General features: G+C 39.3%; 1 protein-coding gene across 3 annotated transcripts in view; it reads left to right on the top strand.

The window, feature by feature from the left end:
- Positions 1 to 22,975, top strand: part of LOC116850057 (Krueppel-like factor luna) — a 570,824-nt gene that overhangs the window by 205,053 nt on the left and 342,796 nt on the right. Inside the window, exon 1 of one of the 3 annotated variants that reach the window (XM_032827869.1) lies at positions 14,704 to 15,692. The exons of the other annotated variants lie outside the window; for them this stretch is intronic. The gene's annotated coding sequence lies outside the window, so the exon portion shown is untranslated. Of the gene's footprint in view, positions 1 to 14,703; positions 15,693 to 22,975 lie in introns of those variants that run through there. 3 annotated transcript variants of the gene reach the window in all.

Raw genomic sequence — 22,975 nt, 5'->3', positions numbered from 1 at the left:
AGAGAGAGAGAGAGAGAGAGAGAGAGAGAGAGAGAGAGAGAGAGAGAGAGAGAGACGGGCGCTCTCTCGGTTCGATGGCCCGTGAGGCTGCACCGCTCGCCGGCAGGAAATGTCGCGTCTACAAAGTTTCCCTCACCGAGGCCTCCAATGGCACCGTCGTCGTCGTCGTCGTCGTCGGTGGCGGCGACGGCGGCGGCGGCGTCCTCACGATGTCGTCCTTCCTCGCGCCATCTCCTTCGCTCCCACCCACTTTCATTCGCAGTTACATCGTCGCGTCTCCCTTCGCTCCACAGCCACCCGCCGTTTTCGCCCTTGGACTCCCACGCGTGTCCTCTTTGTTCATCCTTCTACTCTACCATCCGTCTGTCTCGGTCACCCCCTCCTGATTCGCGAGAAACTTCGTTCCTCCTGATACAGCGGAGCTTTCGGTTCTCGCGCCGTTTCCATAGAAACGCCACGGCGAGAGAAAGGCGAACGACGGAGGAGGACGGCGGGACTCCCGGGTGCTGCAAGGAAGGGCGAAGGGTGCGATCCGCGGGAGTGGGAACGCGATGGAGCGAGATGGAGATTCTGTTCGGGCGCAGCGAGAGTTTGTCCTTTACCGAAGGAAGGAGAGAGTGCGAGACAGAGACAGAGGCAGAGAGAGAGAGAAAGAGAAAGAAAGAGAGGAAGGGAGAGAGCTCCCGGTTTAAATTCTATCGCACGGACAATACGGTCACGGTAATGCTCGTTCGGCTTTGATTCATTGCTCGTGTCCGCATGGGCGAAAGGAAGGGATGGAAAGAGGAGATGGGGGAGAGGGAGGCAAGAGCGTGAAAGAGGTGTACGAACGAAGGGAAGAAGAGTCGCGGTCTCGGAAGCCCGCCGTTTCCACGTGTACTGCGACTCGCGCGATCCGAAGATATTAGCCCTGTCTGCCGACTGGTAATTTTCTCGTCGTCACCGAGCGCGCCAATGACCGGCGCATCAATTTCCGACCGTTCGCGCAACATCCGCGCGATCCTAATCCGTTTAAACTGTAAAACGCGCACGCGGCGCGCACGTCGATCGATTTATTAATATGGGTCGTCGCTTTTATCAAGTCCGTCGCGGCATAATAGGTATGCTCCATCGTGAAACTAATTATCGCATACCGGTGAGTCGCTGCCGCGTATTCCGCGCGCGGCATAAGTTATTAAATTTTTCTCATCTCGTTAATGAGGTATCGTTATTATACCTGAAAATGTTGCACGCGCTCTTGCGCGTGCGCGTTGCCACTATGCGCTCGCCCGCGAGCTACTTCCCTTCGCCGTTCTCTCATTTGCCTTCGTAGATTACGTTTGCGGAAGTGAAGCGACGGGGGGCGCACCCGCTAAAACTGCGCCGCCGAGTTCCCGCGGGAACTTAAAAGTATGGAATTACGCGCGCACGCGTGCGCACGCATATCTTACAGCACTACAGTGCGCCGCTGCGGACACGGGAAAAATAAGTGCCGTGCGTGAGTCGATATCGAAGGGCCGAAGGGCAGCGGGCTGCTCGCGGAAAATCCCACAAATAATTCCCATCGCGAATCTCTATTGCCTTCATGCGCCTTATTATTTAATACCGCACGAAACAAGTGTAAAGCTACACGGAGAAAAAGGTTTCTTTTTGTTTGTTGGACTCCTATCTATTTGACTCACAATCAACATAATTTTATTTACTAGCGTGACATTAACTAGCGTGACATCATTGGCTCACTAATGTACAATTTGTCAATATTCGTTACATATCGATTGCTGTTGTATTTTCAACGATTGTCACTAAGTGTGACATGAAAAAGACTTTGTGGGCATTATTAGGATGCATTATAATCATAATACTGTAAGTATATCGTCAGAACTGGTCGACAGTTCCAATTCTTACACTGAGAAAAAAATATGGTTACTTTTGCCCCCAATAAGACTGTTTTGTAATTTTAACCACAAAAATAGAATAACCATTGTTTTAGTAAATGTTATTAGAAAGATGATTATTCTAACTATTTTTGTGATTAAAGTTATAAAACAGTTTTATTGGGGACGAAAGTAACCGTATTTTTCTCTCAGTGTACAATTGTTTTGAGTCCAGCGACTCAAATCGTAGTCAATGTAAGGGATGGTTGACTGTATCACGGAATACTGGAATATTTGGTGGAAAATCACGAGGAAGAGAGATGGAGTAATAAAAAGAAAAACCGTTATTAATACAAGAAATGAAAATTCAAGTGTTTCTTAAGATTATTTAAACAGAATTATAGACTTTCTTCAGTAAAATGAGTAAATTAAACGAAACAACTTTCTCTTTTGGACCAAACAATAAGATTATTTGAGAAGCCGAACAATCAGTTGGAATAATTAGTTTCCATGAACCATTTTGTGTGCAATTTAATTTGTTTGGATTCAATAAAATTTATTAAATCTAAAGAAATCTTTGTTAGAGATTATGAGATTACGAGTAAAAGTGATAATCACAACGGAAAATGTAAAATATATTCCACGATCATACCGCAAGTGCTTCTGACTGCTGCTTCAACTCAATCTACTTTAATTCATTCATTACGAAGTTGCAGCGCTCCAAGTTTCACGTTATCTTGAGACGTGTATACCTTCAACAATATACTCCCGTTGAAGAACGTCTGTTACTTAATGCAGCCAAGTAAAAGCCCGGTTAAAAATAGATTAACAATTAGTAGACCGCCTGTGCGTTCATATTTGATGGGCCTTGAAATATTGCAGAATCTCAAGACCGGAATAACGAGAACGAAAAATTTCGTTTTCATCCTCGATTCCGTGCTTGCGTATCTTCTTCTAATTTGCGCTCTCCTCCGAGAGGAGAGATCCCTGTAACGCCCCTTTATTCAATTTGACCGTCTAATCAGGCGGTGCGGATGCTGATCAGAAGACAAGCTCTCGCGGCAAAAGCGAGAGTGAGCCGTCGCACGAGGGGTGAAGGGAGAAACCGCCACAATGAGCGGATGGACTCTGAAAGTATTTCCTAATGACTGCTCGCGCGGTGGAAACGCGACGGCTGCCGCGACGGGGCAGCCGGGTGGGCGACGCGGAAACGACGGTCGATATGCCGACGTACTAATGACCCGTACGGAGTCGCACCGACAGACTGCCGGCTAGACGCGATGGCACCACCGCCGGTGGTTTTCGCTCAATTATAAATTGAATTACTCGCTGGGCCGGCTCAAAATGGCTACGGTTATGCGCCATAAAAGGGGAAACTGACTCGGCGAACACCATCGAGGAGAGAGGAGGGAGGCGGCGCGCGCGTGCGTGAGAAAGAGAGAGAGGGAGAGAGAGAGAGAGGGAGAGAGAGAGAGAGAGAAAATGGAAGGGAGGTTGCAGGAACGAAAAGCGACCTTTCGACCCCTAATGCGTGGTGGTATCGATACACGCTCGCCGGCGGCGGCTTCAGGCATCGGCCTATCTACTCTGATTCCATGCATTCGCAATTAGCTCATTAATGGTCGATCGGACGACGGGTGAATGTTTACCGAGGCCGCCGCGAACGCGCGAGAACACCTCGCTTATCAATTGTCCTTCGGGGCGCTTGCCCGTTTTGTAAACGGTGTTTTGGGCGAGAGAGAGAGAGAGAGAGAGAGAGAGAGAGAGAGAGAGAGAGAGAGAAAGAGAGAGCTAATTGCACGAGCAATTAAGATAAATTGAAATCGATAGCAAAGTGACAAATGGCCGGGGAAAGTGCAGCAAAGGGGCCGGGGGATTCTTCTGACTGGCGACCCGTTGCCGTCGTCGTCTAGAACGAATAATTAATATCACTTCTGCATGCGTGTCCGTCCGCGGATTATCGCGACGAATCAATCATGCACGCGTTTGGACGGATAATGCCGAAAACGGCTGCCAGCGATCGCTCGGACGCGATCTGAAGCGCGCGTGTGTCGTCGCTGACTAATATCGTTTCTTTTTCTCTTTTTTATTTTTTCCCCAACCCGTGAATGGACGCACGTAGAGGTCAAACTGACCTAGACGGATAAACACACGAATGTTTTTCTAAAGAAAAATATGAAATGAAGATTATTTTAATCCTAAAACCTTCTTAAACACGGGTAAAATTCACCCGGACCATCTTTCCAAACGTTATCGTTCTTAAAAATATATGTTTTTGTTTCTTTATTATAACTTTTTTCAATTTCATTAAATCACAAAGATATTAGTAAGTTGTATTTCTCGATATATTTCTCGATGTTTTCATTAGAAAAAAGGGTCATATTTCGATCATTTTTCCGGTAGCTGCGAATAAATAAAAATGCACTGAACAAAATTTATCTATATTTAGAGTTTACTTTTAGGGGTAAATTTGACAAGTTTTATGATTACGGAGAACTTTTGGATTCTGAGTTCTTTAGTGTTCATATCTTGCTTTATAACTATTTATAGATAAAAATAAAAGATTACGCTGAGAGAGAAAATATTTGAAAAATAAAAAATATTTATGCAGTCGGTACTAACATATTCTCCGGCCTAACAGAAAGCTAAAGGCTCGTTCTATTCTCCCACAAACGTCGCGCGCTCTGGTTCGCCAAACTTTTTTTACCCCGAAATTACACGAAATACCCCGAAATTTCACGTGGTTGTTTGCCAAGGTCTCATACTTGATATTCTACCTTCACATGAGATCTTATGTCGTATCAGACACCATGTATAAAAGTCGAATGTTTATTGAAAGATTAAGAATGCAATTGCGTGGCGCATGATTACGCTAAATGCACCATAAAATACAGCGAGACTTGGAGGATCCCAGCGAGCCTCGACGGCGCGGGTATTAAATATGATAGGTAGCGACGTATTGTCGTAATAAAGAAGAATAATACGTGTAAAATGTACAAAAAATGATTCTAATATCCCTAGAGCTCTCGTCTCGCCTTATATTCGTTTCATGCTTAAGTGCCTCATCTCGTGACTGCGCTGGCGATCGGTAATTAATGCTGACTCTAGAAATGCACACGTTTATTAGCCGGAAGTGCCGACGTCAATAAGAACTCGCCGGATCGCCTCGTGCCGGCTGCATCCTGGTGTCGTAATCGTGACACGGGGTGCATCGGTAATTAGCGATGGATCGGTGGCCAGCCTACGGCGATCCTCGTTAACTGCTTTACGACGTACTTATCGGGCCGCTCCGTGTACGTTCCGGGCGGTCAATATCCCTGGCTATTTACTAACCGCCGTTGCCGTTAAGACGATTAGCTTCGGTGACTCGCGGCCATGTCTATTCACAATCGAGGAGAAGGAAGCCCGCACGCGCGCGATTGTCGCGCGTGATATTCCGTATGGGTTATTCTACACTCACATATGGCAAGCGTCAAGTACTATATATATATATATATATAGCATTATATATATATATATATATATATATATATATATATATAACATGAATTTTGTATGTAGAATCAATGTATATAATTTAATAATAATTATTTTAATAAATAGAAGAAATATTTGAAAATTTATTTGTGAAATGTAAAATTAATTTCTAGGAAAAACAGTTTACTTCTGTAAAAAGTTTATTTTTCTATCAACAAATAAATAAATATATATATATATATATATAATAATATATATTTACATATAATATATATAATATATATTTTACATATAATAACTTATTTATTTTTATATTAATATAAAATTTCTCTAAAATAAAAAATATATATTCTCTTGAAATCTTAGCTTCTTATGAAAGTAATTATTATGTTGTTTAAATAAAAGAATTTAGATATAAATAAATATATTAGTATTTATTTAAAAAAATATTTATTATTTTTTAGATATTTTTTTCTCTTAGTGTAACCATTCAGCTTTAATTAACAACAAAATAATTTATTAAATTATAAACCTTGATCTATATTCAGCACTCAATATAAGTTGTCACCTATATGTTTATTGGTGATAGCGATTACGGCGACGCTCGATTGAGACTCGAGTCATAAGATAACGTTCTAATCTGAACAGATTAAACTCTTTTTTTTTTATTTTCGTTACGATATTATGATACGTCGAGAGAGAGCAACAAACTATCAACTCGTGATCTAGTTTTAAGTCGTGGAAGATGTTGGGAAGTTGAATCGTTCAGCTTGCGACGACGCAGCTATGTATCTCTGAGAGATTTTTAATAGTCACTCGTAAATCGTTATTTCTTTGTTGAGAGGAAAGTTCGCACTGTCACGATTTTTAATGTTTCGTTTTATGCTTCGTAATAAAGTCGAGGAAGGACCAAACTTCGAGGCTCGCGTGCGCGGCGAAAGAGTGAAGCGCGCAAAGGGGTTAAAATTCAGCACGGTTTTCTCCGAACGATGCTATCGGCAGGAAGAATTGCGATCGCGATCGTATCTACATGATGGCACTTGATGGACGACATGAAATGAAATATGCGTTGTTTGAATTTACTGCTGTCATGTCGGAAGTATCGTATATGTATATCGTGCATGCGCGCGCCTGTGGCATGCTTTTTTTTATTGTCCGATATCTTGGCTTCTCTTCCGACATCGGTGGCAAATAAACGAGCCGAGAAAGAAAAGAATCGCGAGTAATATTGAATGTTTATCCGGGTATTATCCGCGAATCGTGGCGATCGCGAAGTAGTGAGTCTTAACACGTCTCGCCTCGCACGGAAAATGGATTTACCGGCTCGCTTTTATGAAAACTTGGGCAAAATCTTTTGTATTCGAATCACCCGGAACGAACTTTGCGGCGGGATATGCGGAATTTTACATTCTGTATTGGTTTCAAGAGCGGAACCAGCGCCGAATACTAAAATATTTTCAAACTGCTCCGGGGATATCTGGCGGGGCGATATTTGCGCCTGAGAATCGTCGCCTCGCGAATTTTAGTCTCGCGAACACTTTTCGGTATCTTTCCCGGAAACTCGTCGGCATTTTTCCGTTTCTTTTGTCTTTTTCTTTTTGTAAGTTTCCGCAGTAACGAAAAGAAAATTGTTTCGGATAGATACATTTCGAAATGGAAACGTTTGCAAGTCTTCCTTTTTAAAATTCAGTGTTGTTCACCATCATACGTTTACATAGGAAAAAAGAGATTTAGTTGGATTAATCAGATATCTGGTGAAATATGAACTAATCAGAATTCCGGTTGAAGTTACCAGAATTCTGGTCCATTCATATTTCATCAGATATTTGAATAATCTAACCAAATTTTGTATGCAGAATTTCTTTTTCCGTATACATTTTTACACTGAAAGGAAAATATCTTAAAAATAACGATTACGTATTCGGTTGGCGCCAAACATTTTTACTTAAATCTACGCGGGAGAAAAGAGTTTAATTGGATTAAAAATTTCTATTGAAATATGAATAAACCAGAAATTCTGTGTGTGTGTGTGTGTGTGTGTGTGTGTGGTGTGTGTGTGTGTGTATGTGTGTGTGTGAAGCTACTGAAATTCTGTTTAAACAACAAAAACTTGCCAGACAGTATAATCTACTAAAAAGTGTCTTTAAGACGTTCAAGAGAAGTTCTATTCCCTTTAGACGTATCTTTTGAGTATCTTTGAGATATCTTTTAGTAATTTGTGCTGTCTGAGTTTTTGACAAGATTTTTCTGACTAACTTGAACAGTATTTTATTAACTTCAACCGGAATTTTCTGATTTGTTCATATTTCATCAAAAGTTTGGTTAATTCAATATTGGTTAATCAAACTTTTTTTTAAAGTAAATTCTTTTATGTAAAAGAAATAGACAATTGCTTCCATAAAAAACCAAAATTCCAAGAAAATATGTATTTCCTTACTTGAAAAATATCTTATATTAGTGTAAGTAAATATGTTATTAGTACTCACCGAATAAATATTTTGTATTTTTTAGATATTTTTCTCTCAGTATGTATCAAGTATGTTAATTATATTATATCTCCCTTTTTTTTAAAAAGAGAGAGCAATTTATATGATATTACTGGTAAACCGCGATTACTTTGACATTGTTCAGAAAAATTCCCCTATTTCCATATCTCCCAAGTAAAAACTCGCGAATAATACTTTGAACATACATGCCGTATGACTTCAGTAAAGAACTTGAATAACGTTTGATCGACAAATATATGAGCAAATATTTAATACGAAATCTTCAAATACCTCGATATTGTTTCGTTCGATTACGATAAAATTATCTGAATATCACTCCGGCTTGTCTCTGCTGCTCCCATTTGATTCCGTAATTTCTGCTGGAAGCTGGTAATTCCCGCCGTTCCGTCCGATGCTTTACTTTAATCCTAGCGCTAGGAGTTTCGATCCGTTCCATCGCCGCACGACCAAGTGCCGTTTGATTCAGCCGACGGATATCCCTCTTTCGATTCTCGAACCCCTCGCCATGTACGCCCGTCTCCTCCTAATCTACGGAAATGGACACGGTGTCGACAAGATTCGTATTTGCATTACGTCGACGGAAGTGCGGAAAGTAACGTCGTTCCGTAATTTCCGGTGAGCGAGGGACACCAGCACCGTTTACGCGACTTAGGTGTGCTCCCTTTCGGGTATGGTCGATTCGAGCGCCTTCCGCTTTCGAGGGATCGAAGAGAGAGCACTTCATTTTGGACAGTGGTCACTTTCGAGAAAATTGTTGATCGTATATTCTTTTCTGAACTGAAATGAAATTTTATTTCATTTCCAAATCTTTGAAATTGAAATTAACCAGAATTCTGTTCAAACAAGAGAAACTTCTCAGTCAGTATAACCTACTAAAAGATGTCTTTAAAACGTTCATGAGAAATCTTGTTTTTTAGATGTCTCTTGAGTGTCTTTAAAACATCTTTTAGTAATTTGTGCTGTCTGGATCCTTGACAAGATTTTTCTGATTAACTTGAACGGAATTCTAGTGACTTCAATTGGAATTTCCTGATTCATACTTCATTAGAAATTTGGTTAATTTAACCAAATCCAACTTTTTTTCAGTGTAAATTTTTTTATGTAAAAGAAATAGACAATTGCTTTCATGAAAATCCAAAATTCTAAGAAAATATTGTCTTACTTGAAAAATATTTTATAGCTTATACAACATAATATGATAGCTTATACTGGATATGTATTGGTTGATTGTGCGGATTTTTGCCTAGTTGGCATTAGAAGGAGAGAGTTCCATATAGTTAGTTCATCTATATATGCTTTGATAGCTGACATTTCAGAGCATATTTTGTGATGCAAGTGACAGCGTTTAAAGAAGTACAGCTGTTCTTGTTGTGGCTCGAAAGGCAGTAATTAATTTTTCCGATGCATTATGCTCTTTTACTTCTGTAAAAATTGCTAAAGTCTGGCTACGATGTTTTGCTTCACCCACCGTATTCATCCGACATTGCCCCCTCCGACTGTCATCTGTTTTGCTCATTGCAGAACTTTCTCGATGGCATAAACTTCACTTCTTTAGAAGATGTAAAAAATCTCTTGGAACGTTTCTTCGCCAAAAAAGCGCAAGAGCTTTATGAGAGGAAATTATAAAATTACATAAAGTATGACAAAAGAGATTGTCGAACAGAATTTCGGATAGAAGTAGTTTTTGACAAGAATAAATTGCATTTCAATTTTGTTGAAAAATCCGCACCAACCTACGGATCAACTCAATAGATTTCCCACACTACTGCTTCAGGAAAAAAAAATGTATAATTCTAGTTAGAAGTAAATTTCCATCAGATCGCATTAGATCTCTTATTTCCGAAACAAAAAAAAATGATTAATTTCGCGATAATAATCCTCGCCGAACAGGATTGAAGCGGAAACATGTTTCCTGGATTAATTAACAGTGATGAAAAATCCGAGGTTACTCGACTAGAAATGCAACTAGCCGCTCTGTCAAAAGCTAATAGCCAGCTAGTACAGGCTAGATAGAAAACATTTTTTAATTACTAACACGTTACGCTGTTTATCTAGTGAAATCGAGTTTGTAATGTATTGTCTATCCATTACATGTTAAATATGATAGAATAGATGGCATCTCTCCTAATAATAACGTATTTACGATACGTCTCGACGATCGCGTCGATCTGTTAGCAAAAACTATAGGTACGCGTTTCTCATCATTGTTAATTAATCCAGAAAACACCTCCCCACTTTCTGAACGGAGTTGTAAAAATATGAATTGAATTTATTTCAATTTATTTAAACCAATTCAATTGATTTGAACCGATATGTTTCAATTAAGCTAATTAACGTTTGATTCGAGCAAAATCGATCGAAGAATGTTTAATTAACGATTGATTCGAATTCACATAAAGGCCGCTCCATTGATGATTGATATGAGCGAAGTGGACCAAAGACAATTGACAATTTCAATTAACAACGTATTTACAACGTATTGTTCAATTGATAATTGAAATTAGCAAATTCAATTAAAGACTGTTTAATTGAGATTGATACAAGTCAATTCAATTGAAGAGCGTTCGATTACTCGTTACAGTTAGTTTTGTATATTATAATATTCATATCCGGAGCATTTTTTTCATGTGGAAGCTGCCGATGACTGAGAAGCACTAAGTAGGACCAGCGTTAAGAGATGCATTAGTCATATCAAATAATCTTCGATGAATCGATTGAAGCAATTGAATTTGCTCACATCGTCAGGGGATGTCATACTTGAAAGTTTTATCGATAAAATATTGCCTTTTTTATGCAGAGTTTATGTTATATTGATTGCATAGATTTGCAAATACTTTATTGATAAATGCTTTAATTTTACTCATTATATAATTTACTAATTTATTTTATAAAAGTTCTACAATTTGTACGTACAATATGTGTGTTTGTTTCACTAACGGCACTTTCAAGGAACATTTCTGTATCTTTGCAACTGAATATAGAAACTTGGAAGTATACGAAAAGTTTGCAGAGGGTTTTCTACATATGCATGGTTATGTTTTCTGCTAGTACGATAGAATAAAGCGCGCTGCATAAATTTATAATAAATAAATAAATTTATAATAATATAATATATTTATAATAATTATAATAAATTTATAATAATAAATAAATTTATAATAAATAAATAAATAAATAAGATCCGTATGTGTAAAAAATACAAAAAGGATAGCATGATCGTGTTGACAATCGTTTCTTCGGCATCCCCTTAAACGGCTTTTAATTAAATTTGCCGAGTTCAATTATTAATTAAACAATCTTTAATTCCCTTCGCTCATATCAATCCTCAGTTGAACGGTCTTTAATTGAATTCGTTGAAATCAATCATTAATCGGACAGTGCTCGATTGAATTTAGTGAAATCAATAGTCAATTAAACGCGGTCTCCAGTTGAATCGGCTCATATTAATCGTCAATTAGATACGATAATTAATTAAAAAAGTAATTATTCGCAAATCTGTTTCTTGGATTAATCAACAGTCTTGCGAAAATGCATAGCTAGATGCGAATGCAGTGTGTGTGTTCGCTGAAAAATTTTTAATAACCATTATCAGTTCAATAACCATCGATCTATCGATGCCAAGTTATGTGAGAATACAATAACGCTGTTATGTAATAAAACGTACGGTAGCATATCATTAACGACAACAATGGCATTAGGAATGTCCGCGATAGTCTTTTTCCTACATCACACGCTACATACAGCCTCTGCCCACACACAGACCATCACCGGATATGCTTCCGATCGTAAATGTCAGAAGATAAATGAAGAAAGAGCGCAGCCAGGCACTCACAGACATTTCGCCTCTTTTCCAAAAGCTTTGGATGTCGCTGTTACCTTCGCCGAGGAAAACTCGACACCGAGGTCGATCCCTCGGCTGGTAAGGCGCGATTCTGGGACACCTTGTATGCGAGCTCTGTGAACGGCGCGGTTGATCCATCTGGCTGCCTACCTACCAACCTACCGACCTAGCTTCCTCCTCACGGTCTCCGCCAGATATTCCGGAAGTGACGTCACGCTCATTGTAACATCCCGTATAGCTCGAGCGGAGCGAAGCGAAACGCTCTCTTTCGTGTCCCACGGACCGGCCGAGTGCATGTGTGGAAAGCACAGGTCGGCAGCCAGGGCGGGAGCAGGAGGCGGCAAGGGGGGAGAGGATACGGCGCGTTGCACATACGCGCGTGGGTGTGTGAACGACGGCGGAATGCGTTAAGTCCGTACGCGGCGTACCGTGTAAATACCTGACTGGCATTGGCGGTGTTGCGCGCGCGTGTGCGCGGTTACGTAATCGCAATGGGAAAGGTGGCGTGCCGTGGTGGTAGCGTGTGTGGAGGGGGGACGCGTAAGAAGCCGCGGGAGCGAGCGGACCTCGAGATCGTGCTGCTCGTTGAGAGCGATCTTTGTCGCTGGCGTTACGCGCCGACGAATCGATCTCATCGCGTCGTCCTCAAATCCATGAGCGTCCTTCGCGCTCGTGAGGATGTCCGCACTATAGACATAATAGACACTGAGCATTGCTACTGGAGGACTGAGATCGAAGGACAGAGATACGCTGGTAGCTCTCTCAGTCACACAGTACCGTAGGAGTGATGCAGAGGAAACAGAAGAGTGAAGAAAGAAAGAGAAAAATAATGTATATTTTGTGTGTGTGAGGAGACACATAACCATGACTGCGGCCCGAAATGCACTCACATCGCTATTAGCGTGCTCACAAATATATTTAATGTTATATGTACTGTGAACTCTCAGTACTGTCGGCGCATTTTAGACCGCAGTCCTCCTCTTTCCTTCTCGCCACAACACACGATTAGACCAGAAAACACCACTATTTCTATCGTCCTTTCATTCTAAGCGGACTTCAGTCCTCCAACAGGAGTACTCAGTCTATTTTATATGTCTATGGTCCGCACTATAAGCTGCACTAAAAAAAAGATTAGTAATTATTATTAAATGTAATTAATTATAGAATTGAAGTAAACATTAATACCAAATATGATAATATTCTTATTATATATAACTGTATCAATAATGAGAACAGTTGATTCTTTTCAGCGAGATTTTACTGACTGCAGTGTTGCACTTATAACTGAATCACTAGTCATAAGTATACAGACATGATGTATATACACATTTCAGCAAAAAATGCACTAATTGTACTTTAGGAAGGAGAAATACGAGTCGCGGATAGAGGAAACGAGACCTTAGGAGATGTTACGGTCATTAATTGCAATGAAACTCGCATAGGCTATTTTGAGAAACGCAACTGCGATCCATGGAAAAAACGGCAAGTTCCGCGGAAAATTCCGCGATGCGATTAACAGGATTGCGGCATGGGAAAATGGCGCGGCGTTGATCGACGCATCCCTATTTGTACGCCTCGGTTCGAGATGAACATGCGTGGGCGTGCGTGCGCCATATGTTTCGCTGTTACGCATCGTCCGATGTAAACACCTAGCTGGCGCATCAACTAGCGATGCGCGCGATGGATTACGTAAAACTCGCATAAAAGCGATTTTCCACGCTCGCTGCCGGTGTTCTTCTCATTGTATGCAGCATCGACAGATGTTCGCGCGGGACGTAATACGCGAGATAAGATCGAGATGTTTACCAGATAGTTTATCTTTTAACACACACACACACACACACACACATATATGTATATAGTCTTGAAAGAGAAGTATATAAATATTCTATAACACTTTAGAATTTTCAACGTAACATCGACGCTGTCGCGAACGCAGATATCCATTCTTGAATATAGAAGAATATTTCTTGAAGCAAGATAAAAATACCAATGCTTGGACACGTATCTAGCCTTGGATATTCTTACTTTGGTCTTTAAATACGAATATATTTAAACTTTCAAAGTAGGATATATGTGTATTTTTAATATATATTCTGTGTTGAGACAGTTTAAATATTTATGTTTAAAGACTATGAGCTTTATTCTGAATTTCTTTTTATCGATAAAAATACTTCTAAATGTGACTTATAAGCTTTCTGACTGGTTCATAAATGCATTTAGAGACACGATAAAAGAGACTTCAGGATAAGGGCCTGAAACAATGTCCAGTTAGATATGTCTTCAAATATTGGACACATATTTTACTTTACTTATTATATTCAGAATTTTACTCAGTAGTTTGTTATAGGAAGAAATTTAATTTGTAAAGTATTATTAAATATATACCTGAATGATCGTTTTCCATACCTTCTGCACAAATAGTGAAGACTAGTTCGCAAATGCAGCGCTCGCGAGTACAGAACCAAACACTTTTATTCACTTTAACTCTCCTCGATGGTTCAAGTGTGCTCGTCGATGAGATTCTCGCATGTGTTCTTTCGAGTGGTAGAATTTTCTTCTGCAATTTTTTTGAGTTTACAGCCAAAGTGTGTCTTCCAAGAAGAACATGTGTGATTTATCGTTTCGCATTATTGTGCACTTCTACCTCCACAAGTGGAAAAGTGCACTGCAACGATACATTCGATGTAATTAGTATTTCATACAATCAGGGAGAAAGAGAGAGAAATAAAGAACGAGTAATCTAGTGTAGACAATAGCGAGCGAGAATAAATAAGATTCCGAATAATTTTGTTTTGAGAGAAACAGTCGTGACGTCACCGTCTCATAGTCGCGCCGCTCGGTATTGTTTACATCGCGCTTCGGAGAGCCGGGCCGGAAGGGAGCTCGGGCTCAGTCGTGTTTACGTACGAGGTTAGGACGGTTGATATATATATATATATATATATATATATATATATATATATATATATATATATATATATATATATATATATAGTTACGAATATAATTTCGCGACATTCTCCAACATCGCCCGGCAGTCGTGTGATACCTGTCGCGAGTTGAATTACGATTGTATCGTGTTTCTCGTGTCGCCGATTTGGCGATATAATTATTTCGATGAAACATCGCGCGTGAGTTTTCGTGTTGCGCGTTTACTAGAACTCTCTGTAAAAGTCTCTCGCACAGTAAATTCACGGAAAAAACCGAAAACAGTGGTTACTTGAATAGAGAGTTTGGCGGGACAGATTATTTAGCATATGGCTAATGATCCGTGAATTATTAAGTATTGCTCGTATCAATAATCTTTACTTGAAACTTGCTCCAAGTGAGATACTTAGATTTGATTTGGAGATGTTTGTTAGTTTTTCAGTCACGAATCGCGATTATAATTCTAATATCGCATATATTACATGATTCAAATTAAAAAAACTCAAATCTAACTATATTAAGAGGACTGTAAGGCATATAAGAACGGTGCGAATAATTATACTGAGAAAAATTATCCGATAAAAAAATTAACAAACGGACATTTCCAATGAATTTTATTCACGATGCCATGAAGATACGCTAAAATCTAATCTCGGATTTACTGACTTTAAAATCTAATCTCGGATTTACCGACGCGTCCTGAATGGAACAAACGTAAGCAACACGAGCCGATCGTACCTAACCTAGCCTAGCCCAACTTCTCTATAGGGCCTCGCTACAGAATAACCGACAGGTGTCGTGACGGATTAATTGGCTCGCGTATCTCAATTCGGTGAAACGGTGCTGCTTGTTAACGCGCGTTAATTCGCGGTATCTCGTTCGTTATTCATTCATCTCGCGAGTCGGCGTAGCTAAATAGTGCCCGGGAGTGACGTTCGTAATAACGGGTGATTGTCGTGACGGATCACTTTGATATACGCGAGTGTCCATGTGCTAAGGTGACTATCTGAAAGGAGTAGCCGGCGTTTAGGGGCTGGCCAGGGGGAAAGGAGCGGCGGAACGGCAGCGGCTGTGTATTGACAGGTGAATGCATTTATTGTGTACAAACGTTACATTCGCGCGCGACTGACGTTGATCTATGCGCGACTACCCGCGATTGTCCCGATAATCGCATTTCGTCACTTCGATTGTGCCGCTAAAAAGTGCTGGTAAAGCAGACTGTCCGTTTTTCGCGTTTACGAACGATTTTGTTTCCAGCACGCAACTGTTGGTACTCGTAATTCATGGTTCTTTTTTTCTTGTTGCGTACTTGTCTTTTTATTTGATTACACATTTTGATATTATCAGGGTATTGTTTCTTTATATCTGTATTAAACATCGGGATATTGATAGCTATGATTTAAATTTCTTTCTTGTTGCGTATTTGTTTGATCCTTTTTATTTGATTATACATTTTGACATTATCAAATATCATTTATTTATATCTGTATTAAATATCGTAGGATATGCAAGTCGAAATATTTACATTTTATACACTGAAAGAAGAAACATCGAAGAAATGAAAAGTGTTTCATGGTACCCAATGGATACTAATAACATATTTACTTACGTCTAAATTCTCATATCCTTCTCAGTCTTCATGTGTTTAGTCGGTTGGACATTTTTTCCAAGCATTGACATTTTTTTTCTATAACCTGACTCCTTTTATAAATGTGTAAAACTTTGACCATGGATTAACGTGTGGGAAACTTATTTGTCTTGGCATTTTTGAAGCCTGATAATTGACTGCACTGCAACATATAAAGAATTAAAAATTCTGAAGTATTTTTATATTCTAATGATCCCTGAAACCAAGAAAACTCTAATACTTTCATAAAATTTGGAAATAGTTTGCCTTAGGATTGACTTAGATTTAATAAGAAATGTATATTTTCTTGGGAAAATATTTTATATTAATACACTGAGAGAAATTATCCGATAAAAAATTAACAAACGGATATTTCCGCTCAAAATGCCGATGAATTTTTATATTTAATCAAATAAAATACTTCCGATTATAAGGGTGTTTTATTAGATAAACCGATAAAAAATTATGAACCAATATTTCTTATTGGATGTTTCCTGATCAGATACAAAAGTTTATCAGTATTTTGATCGGAAATATTTGTTTGTTAGTTTCTTATTGAGTAATTTCTCTCAGCGTATAAGTAATTATGTCGTTAGAGAGAAAAGAGAGAAGAGTATCCACTGAATAAATATTTCTTATTTCTTAAATATTTCTTCTCACAAAGTGTAATATATTTGAGCTCGGTGGCTGTCTTTATGCGCTGAGCGTTTCTCTCGCTCTACTCGAAATTAAACAGATGTTCCCGGATGGCGCAACACGCGCCTAGAACAAAACGTCTGTGTTTTTCTCGCTCGAGAAGAGCGTGTCATACCACAAGAATGCGCTTCCTTCGTCGATAGGGCTAATTATACGGGTTCGTGTAATCGCCTCGTCGTCGACATGAGTCGTTTCGCGGCGATAATTTAATCGGTCTCCGCTTTGTATTCCGCAACGACCGTGCACATGAGCTGTTTTTTATGCTCACTTGTTCTGATGCGGTTATTTATGTGGTCGTGAGAAAAGAGCAATTATCACAGTGTAATCATGTGCGCAGCAAGACACATTGTAGGAAGTTGTCTCGATAGAAAAGCTCTTTCCTTTTTTTCACGTAACCGAAGGGGGTTTATCTGAAAAAAAACGGGTGCATTTATATTCTTATTTATATTTTATTAATTTTATTTTTGCATTTTGTCTCACCGCATCACACATAGGTTATGATTGGCGTTGCGATCAATTTTCATATACTTATGCACTAGAGAATATTATAATATTATATATTATATATATATATATATATATATATATATATATATATTATATATATATTATATATTAATATTATAATATTATATATTATAAAAAATCAAATATAATATTTTTTCCATAGAAAATCTTTTCAATTTTACTGTATTTTTTGTTGTACAAAAATAGACTTTTAGCAAGATATCTACTTTATTAAGGAACATTTCCAAGAATTTCCAAGTGAATTTCCAAGAACCGTAGTAAATTTTTTAGTAGCACATTTTTTAAATATAAATATTATATTAAAAATATAATTAGTTTATAAAATATAAATATAAAATTAAATTTTAAAATATAAATAGTATATGTGAAAAACTAACAGATAATAAATTATTGCACATTGTCGATGTGTTCCTCGGCTACAAAATTCTATAGTAATTTTTACTCTCTTCATGATATAATTTTCTTCATGTATATATTGTTGCGCATTAAGAAATATGAGTTAAGAACTTGAAATACGTCCCCTTATAATTTTGCGTGCTTATCGTCGAAAGTTATCGATGATTATTGCACGAATACCTTGAACGCAGTTACTTCTGAAAGTTGATGTTATCATTCGCTCGGGAGGTATTGATTTTCTAAACAATGATGTATTTACTCCGCTCGAAAATAGTTTAGTTTGCGAGTGCGGGCGAGCGCGGCGAGGATTGGTTCGACGTAAATTCCGCGCGTGTCATTAATGCCCGAAGCGTTTCTCGAAAGCGCGTATGTTTATCAGCGGAATAACGATCGAAGGTTTACGAACTTTCGAGACCCATTCAGAGACGATCTGAGGCTCGCGTTAATTCCTCGTACAAGATGATTCATTGACGAGGCGCGACGTGCGACTAGGCGCGATGCTTCGCGTAAAGGAAAACAAGAGTGTAGATTATCCGGTATCTGCGCTGCTCGCGCGCCAGAGAGAAAGAGAAAGAGAGAGAGAGAGAGGGAGGAGGGAGAGGAAGAGGGAAGGAGGACTTTGTATCCCGAGTCATTAATATTTCCCGCATCATGTCGTTGATTTACGCCGCGCCGTGAGCGCGCGCAGCATTCGTCGGTCCTATCGCGGCCGTGTAACTTTAACGGCCTGAATGTAAGAACGACGTCGGTAAATCACGATACCGCGACGTCGTGCTCGCTAGCAAAGAACGCATGGTAATGAACAGAACGGTTGGACGTGAATTTTTGCGCGTTGCTTCCAAACTGGCGAACGACAAACTGGCGACGAGTATCTCCGCGGGGACGAGATAGGAGATTACGCAATCTGATGGCATCGTACGCGTTGTGAGAAAGTTTCGTCGATTTTTACGGTAGATTCGAGAATTAACAGATTTAATTCTTATCAGAGAAGAGAAAGCCGTCACAACGACTATTCACTCGATTGCTACGGTCAATCGAACTCGCAAACGAGAGCCATTGTCACGGCGTCGCGAGTCAGCCGGTAACTATTCTCGGATGGAGAACTCTTGTGGCCAATAATGCTGAAATCAATCTGGGGTTACTTCAGCAAGAATGAATGCGAGATTCAAGTTTTGCTTCGATGGTGCAGATTAGTACAAATTCAGTCTCCTCCATTTCTACCCTTGTTTATCTTTTTCCTTTTCTTTTCTTGACTGAGCAGAAATTATCCGATAAAAAATTAACAAACGGGTATTTCCGATCAAAATACCGATGAATTTTTATATCCGATTAATTGAATACTTTCGATCATAATGACATTTCATCAAATAAACCGATGAAAGAATTATGAATCGACATTTCTCATCGGATATTTCTTATGCCTGTTTCTATCATCTTTGGTTAACTTAACCGGCTGGTTATTCTAATGGAACTGACAAGTTGCATCTGTCAATTCTGACTAACGAGAAATGCGATTGGTCAATTTCGTTGGAATAACCGGCCGGTTAAGTTAACCAAAGTTAGTAGAAACGAGCATTAATCGGATACAAAAATTTATCAGTATTTTGATCGGAAATATCTGTTTGTTAATTTCTGTTTGTTAATCGAATAATTTCTCTCAGTGCACAGTCCTGATAGTTAGCCAGCAGCTAGCAGCTAGCACTATTTTTTTTTTTTTAATAATATCAGGGTAAACAATTCTTTTTGGTGATACGTATAAAATGGATATTAAATTATACGTCCTGTTGGATTCTGTCGATTTGATCCCGCTAGCTTAAGAGAGGTCTCCTGCGCTTTCCAAGGCTCTGCCGTCTCGAAGGAACGTCGAAAGAACTCGTATCGATTTCGTTGCAGTAAGCACGAACGCGTGCACGCGTGCACGTGATACGCCGTACACACGAACAAGCGTGCGCGTGAGCGAGCGAGCGCAGACCGGGGTCGGTACTTATGCGCACGCGACCGAGCCCTGGATTAGAATCGACGGATAAAATGCCGGAGAGGAAACGAGACTGTGTGTGAGATGATAAATTACGAAAACCACGATAAACCATTATCTATTAAATAAATTTGTTGCGGAATTTAATTAGCGGCGAAATTATGCTGACATCACGGCAAATGTGCTGATCTACATGACACTTCTGATCATGATTTCACACACAGAAAAATTTATTCGAGTAAACGTTACTCGTTTTCCATAAGTTTGCGTATGGTATGCTTATCACAAATATCAAATTTATTCGAAATACATTTGGAGTCTTAATGAGTTTACACCGAAAAAGCAATGTGATGCCAACTAGATTCAACAGTAGAATACGGAGCAACTAATCATGTGGTCGCTGCAACCACAGAGCAATTGCTGAGTTACAGTGACGATATCTGGTTGCTTCAACCAAAGTACCCATGATGGTAATGTCACCTCAGTCGATTTTTGATGGGCATAATTTACGCGTTTAATTAATGTAGCTGATATACCAAAGTAAAGAATCATATTAATAATATTGTCATCATACAAAGATAACTAAGGAGCAACTAGAGGCTACTCACAACTAAATATTATTGGTTATGTGCACTATATCTTATTAAAATAAATATTTTGTATTTCTTAGGTATTTTTCTCTCTCAGTGTACATAGAATTAAACCGACTTGGATCAAGTTTTGTAATATTTTTGCAAGAAAAGTAAATTCTTTTGTGTACATGGCAATGAACATTTTTCAAATTTTTGACGAGTATATTTTAAAATTATTGTCAAGAAAATATTCTTTCTTCTTTAAACGAAGAAAAGTAAACTGAATAATCGTTTCTCTTAGCATATTTTACGGAAGTTCTCGTTTATTAACGTTCTCAATGTAATAGACTCGAGTGACAGTCGTTGTCGTAAGTTAGAGACGATTCCACAGAGCGACGTATTATAAAACTTTTCCGGGACCGCCAGTCTCTCTCGATCTCGTTGATGCTGTATATGTCGCCCAGAAATCCATAAAACTCGGATACACGGCTAAGCTGCGGTTCCTTGTTTCGCTCTCCCTTGTAATTTTCTTGGATCATTGGTATTCCTCGAGAAACCCTAACGGCCGAGTGCAAACTGGTGCAAACGATAGAACGTTTCGCTTGTGTTTCGCTGCCCTGTGAAGAGGGCGGCGAGGGATACGATTTCTGAGAAAGATCGTTACACTGCGTCGCGAAGGTCTCAAAAAGTTCTTTCGTTTAAGGGTGAAGTCCGTATCGAGTTACCTCGATTACTTTCGGGTAACATCTGCATGAAATATGTCGGCCATGGCGAGGAGCACTTTGCGCCGGTAGTGGGAGCAGTCGTAAAATACAGCGCGCACGGTAAACGAGACCGATACGTCTCTTAAAATTGCGGAATCGGCGAGAGACATTTTACAAATGGCCTCGAAGCCGCACGGCATTACGGGCGCGCCACATTTTATAGACGAGCGTCGTCGTCGTCGTCATCGTCGTCGTCGTCGTCGTCGTTGTCGATCGCCGGCTAAATATTTGTACAAGCTTTCGTCTGCCGATCGACGTTCCGGGTCTCGCGACGGCGTTGAATAATGAAGTCGGCTTATGAAATTTCGGTCGTTGTCGGTGATCGATATGTGGTATTTTCGCCCGGCGAGCGTTTAACGAGGCCTTTTAATATACGCCACCACGTTGGGAGGAAGACTCGCAGAGAAACGCCGCCGCGTTCTCGCTCTCGCTGCTCGATAATCAAATGACCATTAGAATAATATACTCGCGCGCGCAAATACGCGCGTCAGAATGAGCCGGGCGAGTCGGAGCAGAGGTCAATTCGGAGTAGTTTGACCTAGTCCGATAAAGCTCTCTAGCGTACTTTGGCAGCTTTAATCTCGTTTACTTCGGTCGCCATCGGGGATGCCGGTGCTACAGTTACTTTAGCGCACTGTATCGTAATTTGGCGGACTTTAGCACGTTCCCCACCGCGCTCTAACATACTTGGCTTAAAGGCGTATCTTGGCGCAGTCTATGTAATAGTTGCGGCGATGATAATATAGTAACGCGTTCCGTTCTAATCGTCTAGGTGTGAACTTATCTTAAATACATTTTATACGTCCCGAACGTACAATGAAAATTTCTCGCTTATGAAATATGTCTCATGCCGCGCGATGTTTCGGAGATCATGTCGCGCGCTACACGTTTCATACTACGCGCAGAAAAATGCATGCTGCATTGAAGTAAATGTCACTTCTCTCGTTTCATCGTTTTATATACATCCGCAGATCTATAATAAATTCATCATATCCCGAGTCGAAATTTCGATTCCTACTTTTAACCTTACTATTCTATTTTATAACACCTATTTTGATACATCCAAACCAATCTCTTTTGATTCTATTTAATTTACGACAGTCGAAATTTTGATTCTACTTTCAGCTTCTTCACTATTCTATTCAACACCTATTTTGATATTCTGGAATTTATAGTACAACTTATTTTGACGCTAAGGAAAGTGAAAAGGGAAGTTTCGAACATCATCAGAGTCAAAGTAGGAGTAAATTGTATCATTAGAATTAAACCTACTTTGCTAACTTAGCTCCTGCTGCGTTGTAGAATTCAAGGTTTAACATAGGGCTAAAATTTCGACTCGGGTAAGCATCAAACTTATTCAAAATACATTCTTGATCCTAGCAAGTTTAGCATTTCAATTGAGAATATTAAATGCGGTTTACTTTATGCATAGAGTTGAACCAAACCTGATAGAAATTTAAAACAGGGATTGAAAAGGGCCTAGACAATTTTTTCCTACATGTATCAAGGCTCTATAAAGACATTTAGATCTTATACAGAGATATAACACTCTATACAAAAATTAACGCCTAGACTTGTAAATTTGACTAAACCCACAATTGTTAGTATGCTTAACTAAACTAACTGAAATGACGAATTGAGGTTCTATTTGATATATTTATTTAAAGTATAATAAATTAAATTGTTTTTTTCTTAACATGCTCACTACCATCTTTCTCTTGCAACTTTTATTACAATATTTATTACAGCTTTTGTTATTATATATATAATTCTTTCATATACAATACTATTATTATTATCAACGTCGA

The sequence above is a fragment of the Odontomachus brunneus genome, unplaced genomic scaffold (assembly GCF_010583005.1).
Source record: "Odontomachus brunneus isolate Ranch 3 - 2012 unplaced genomic scaffold, Obru_v1 Obru_scaffold_133, whole genome shotgun sequence".
NCBI classification, from domain to species: Eukaryota; Metazoa; Arthropoda; class Insecta; order Hymenoptera; family Formicidae; genus Odontomachus; species Odontomachus brunneus.
The sequence above is the reverse complement of the archived record's forward strand: the minus strand, read 5'-3'. Positions and strand labels throughout refer to the sequence as shown.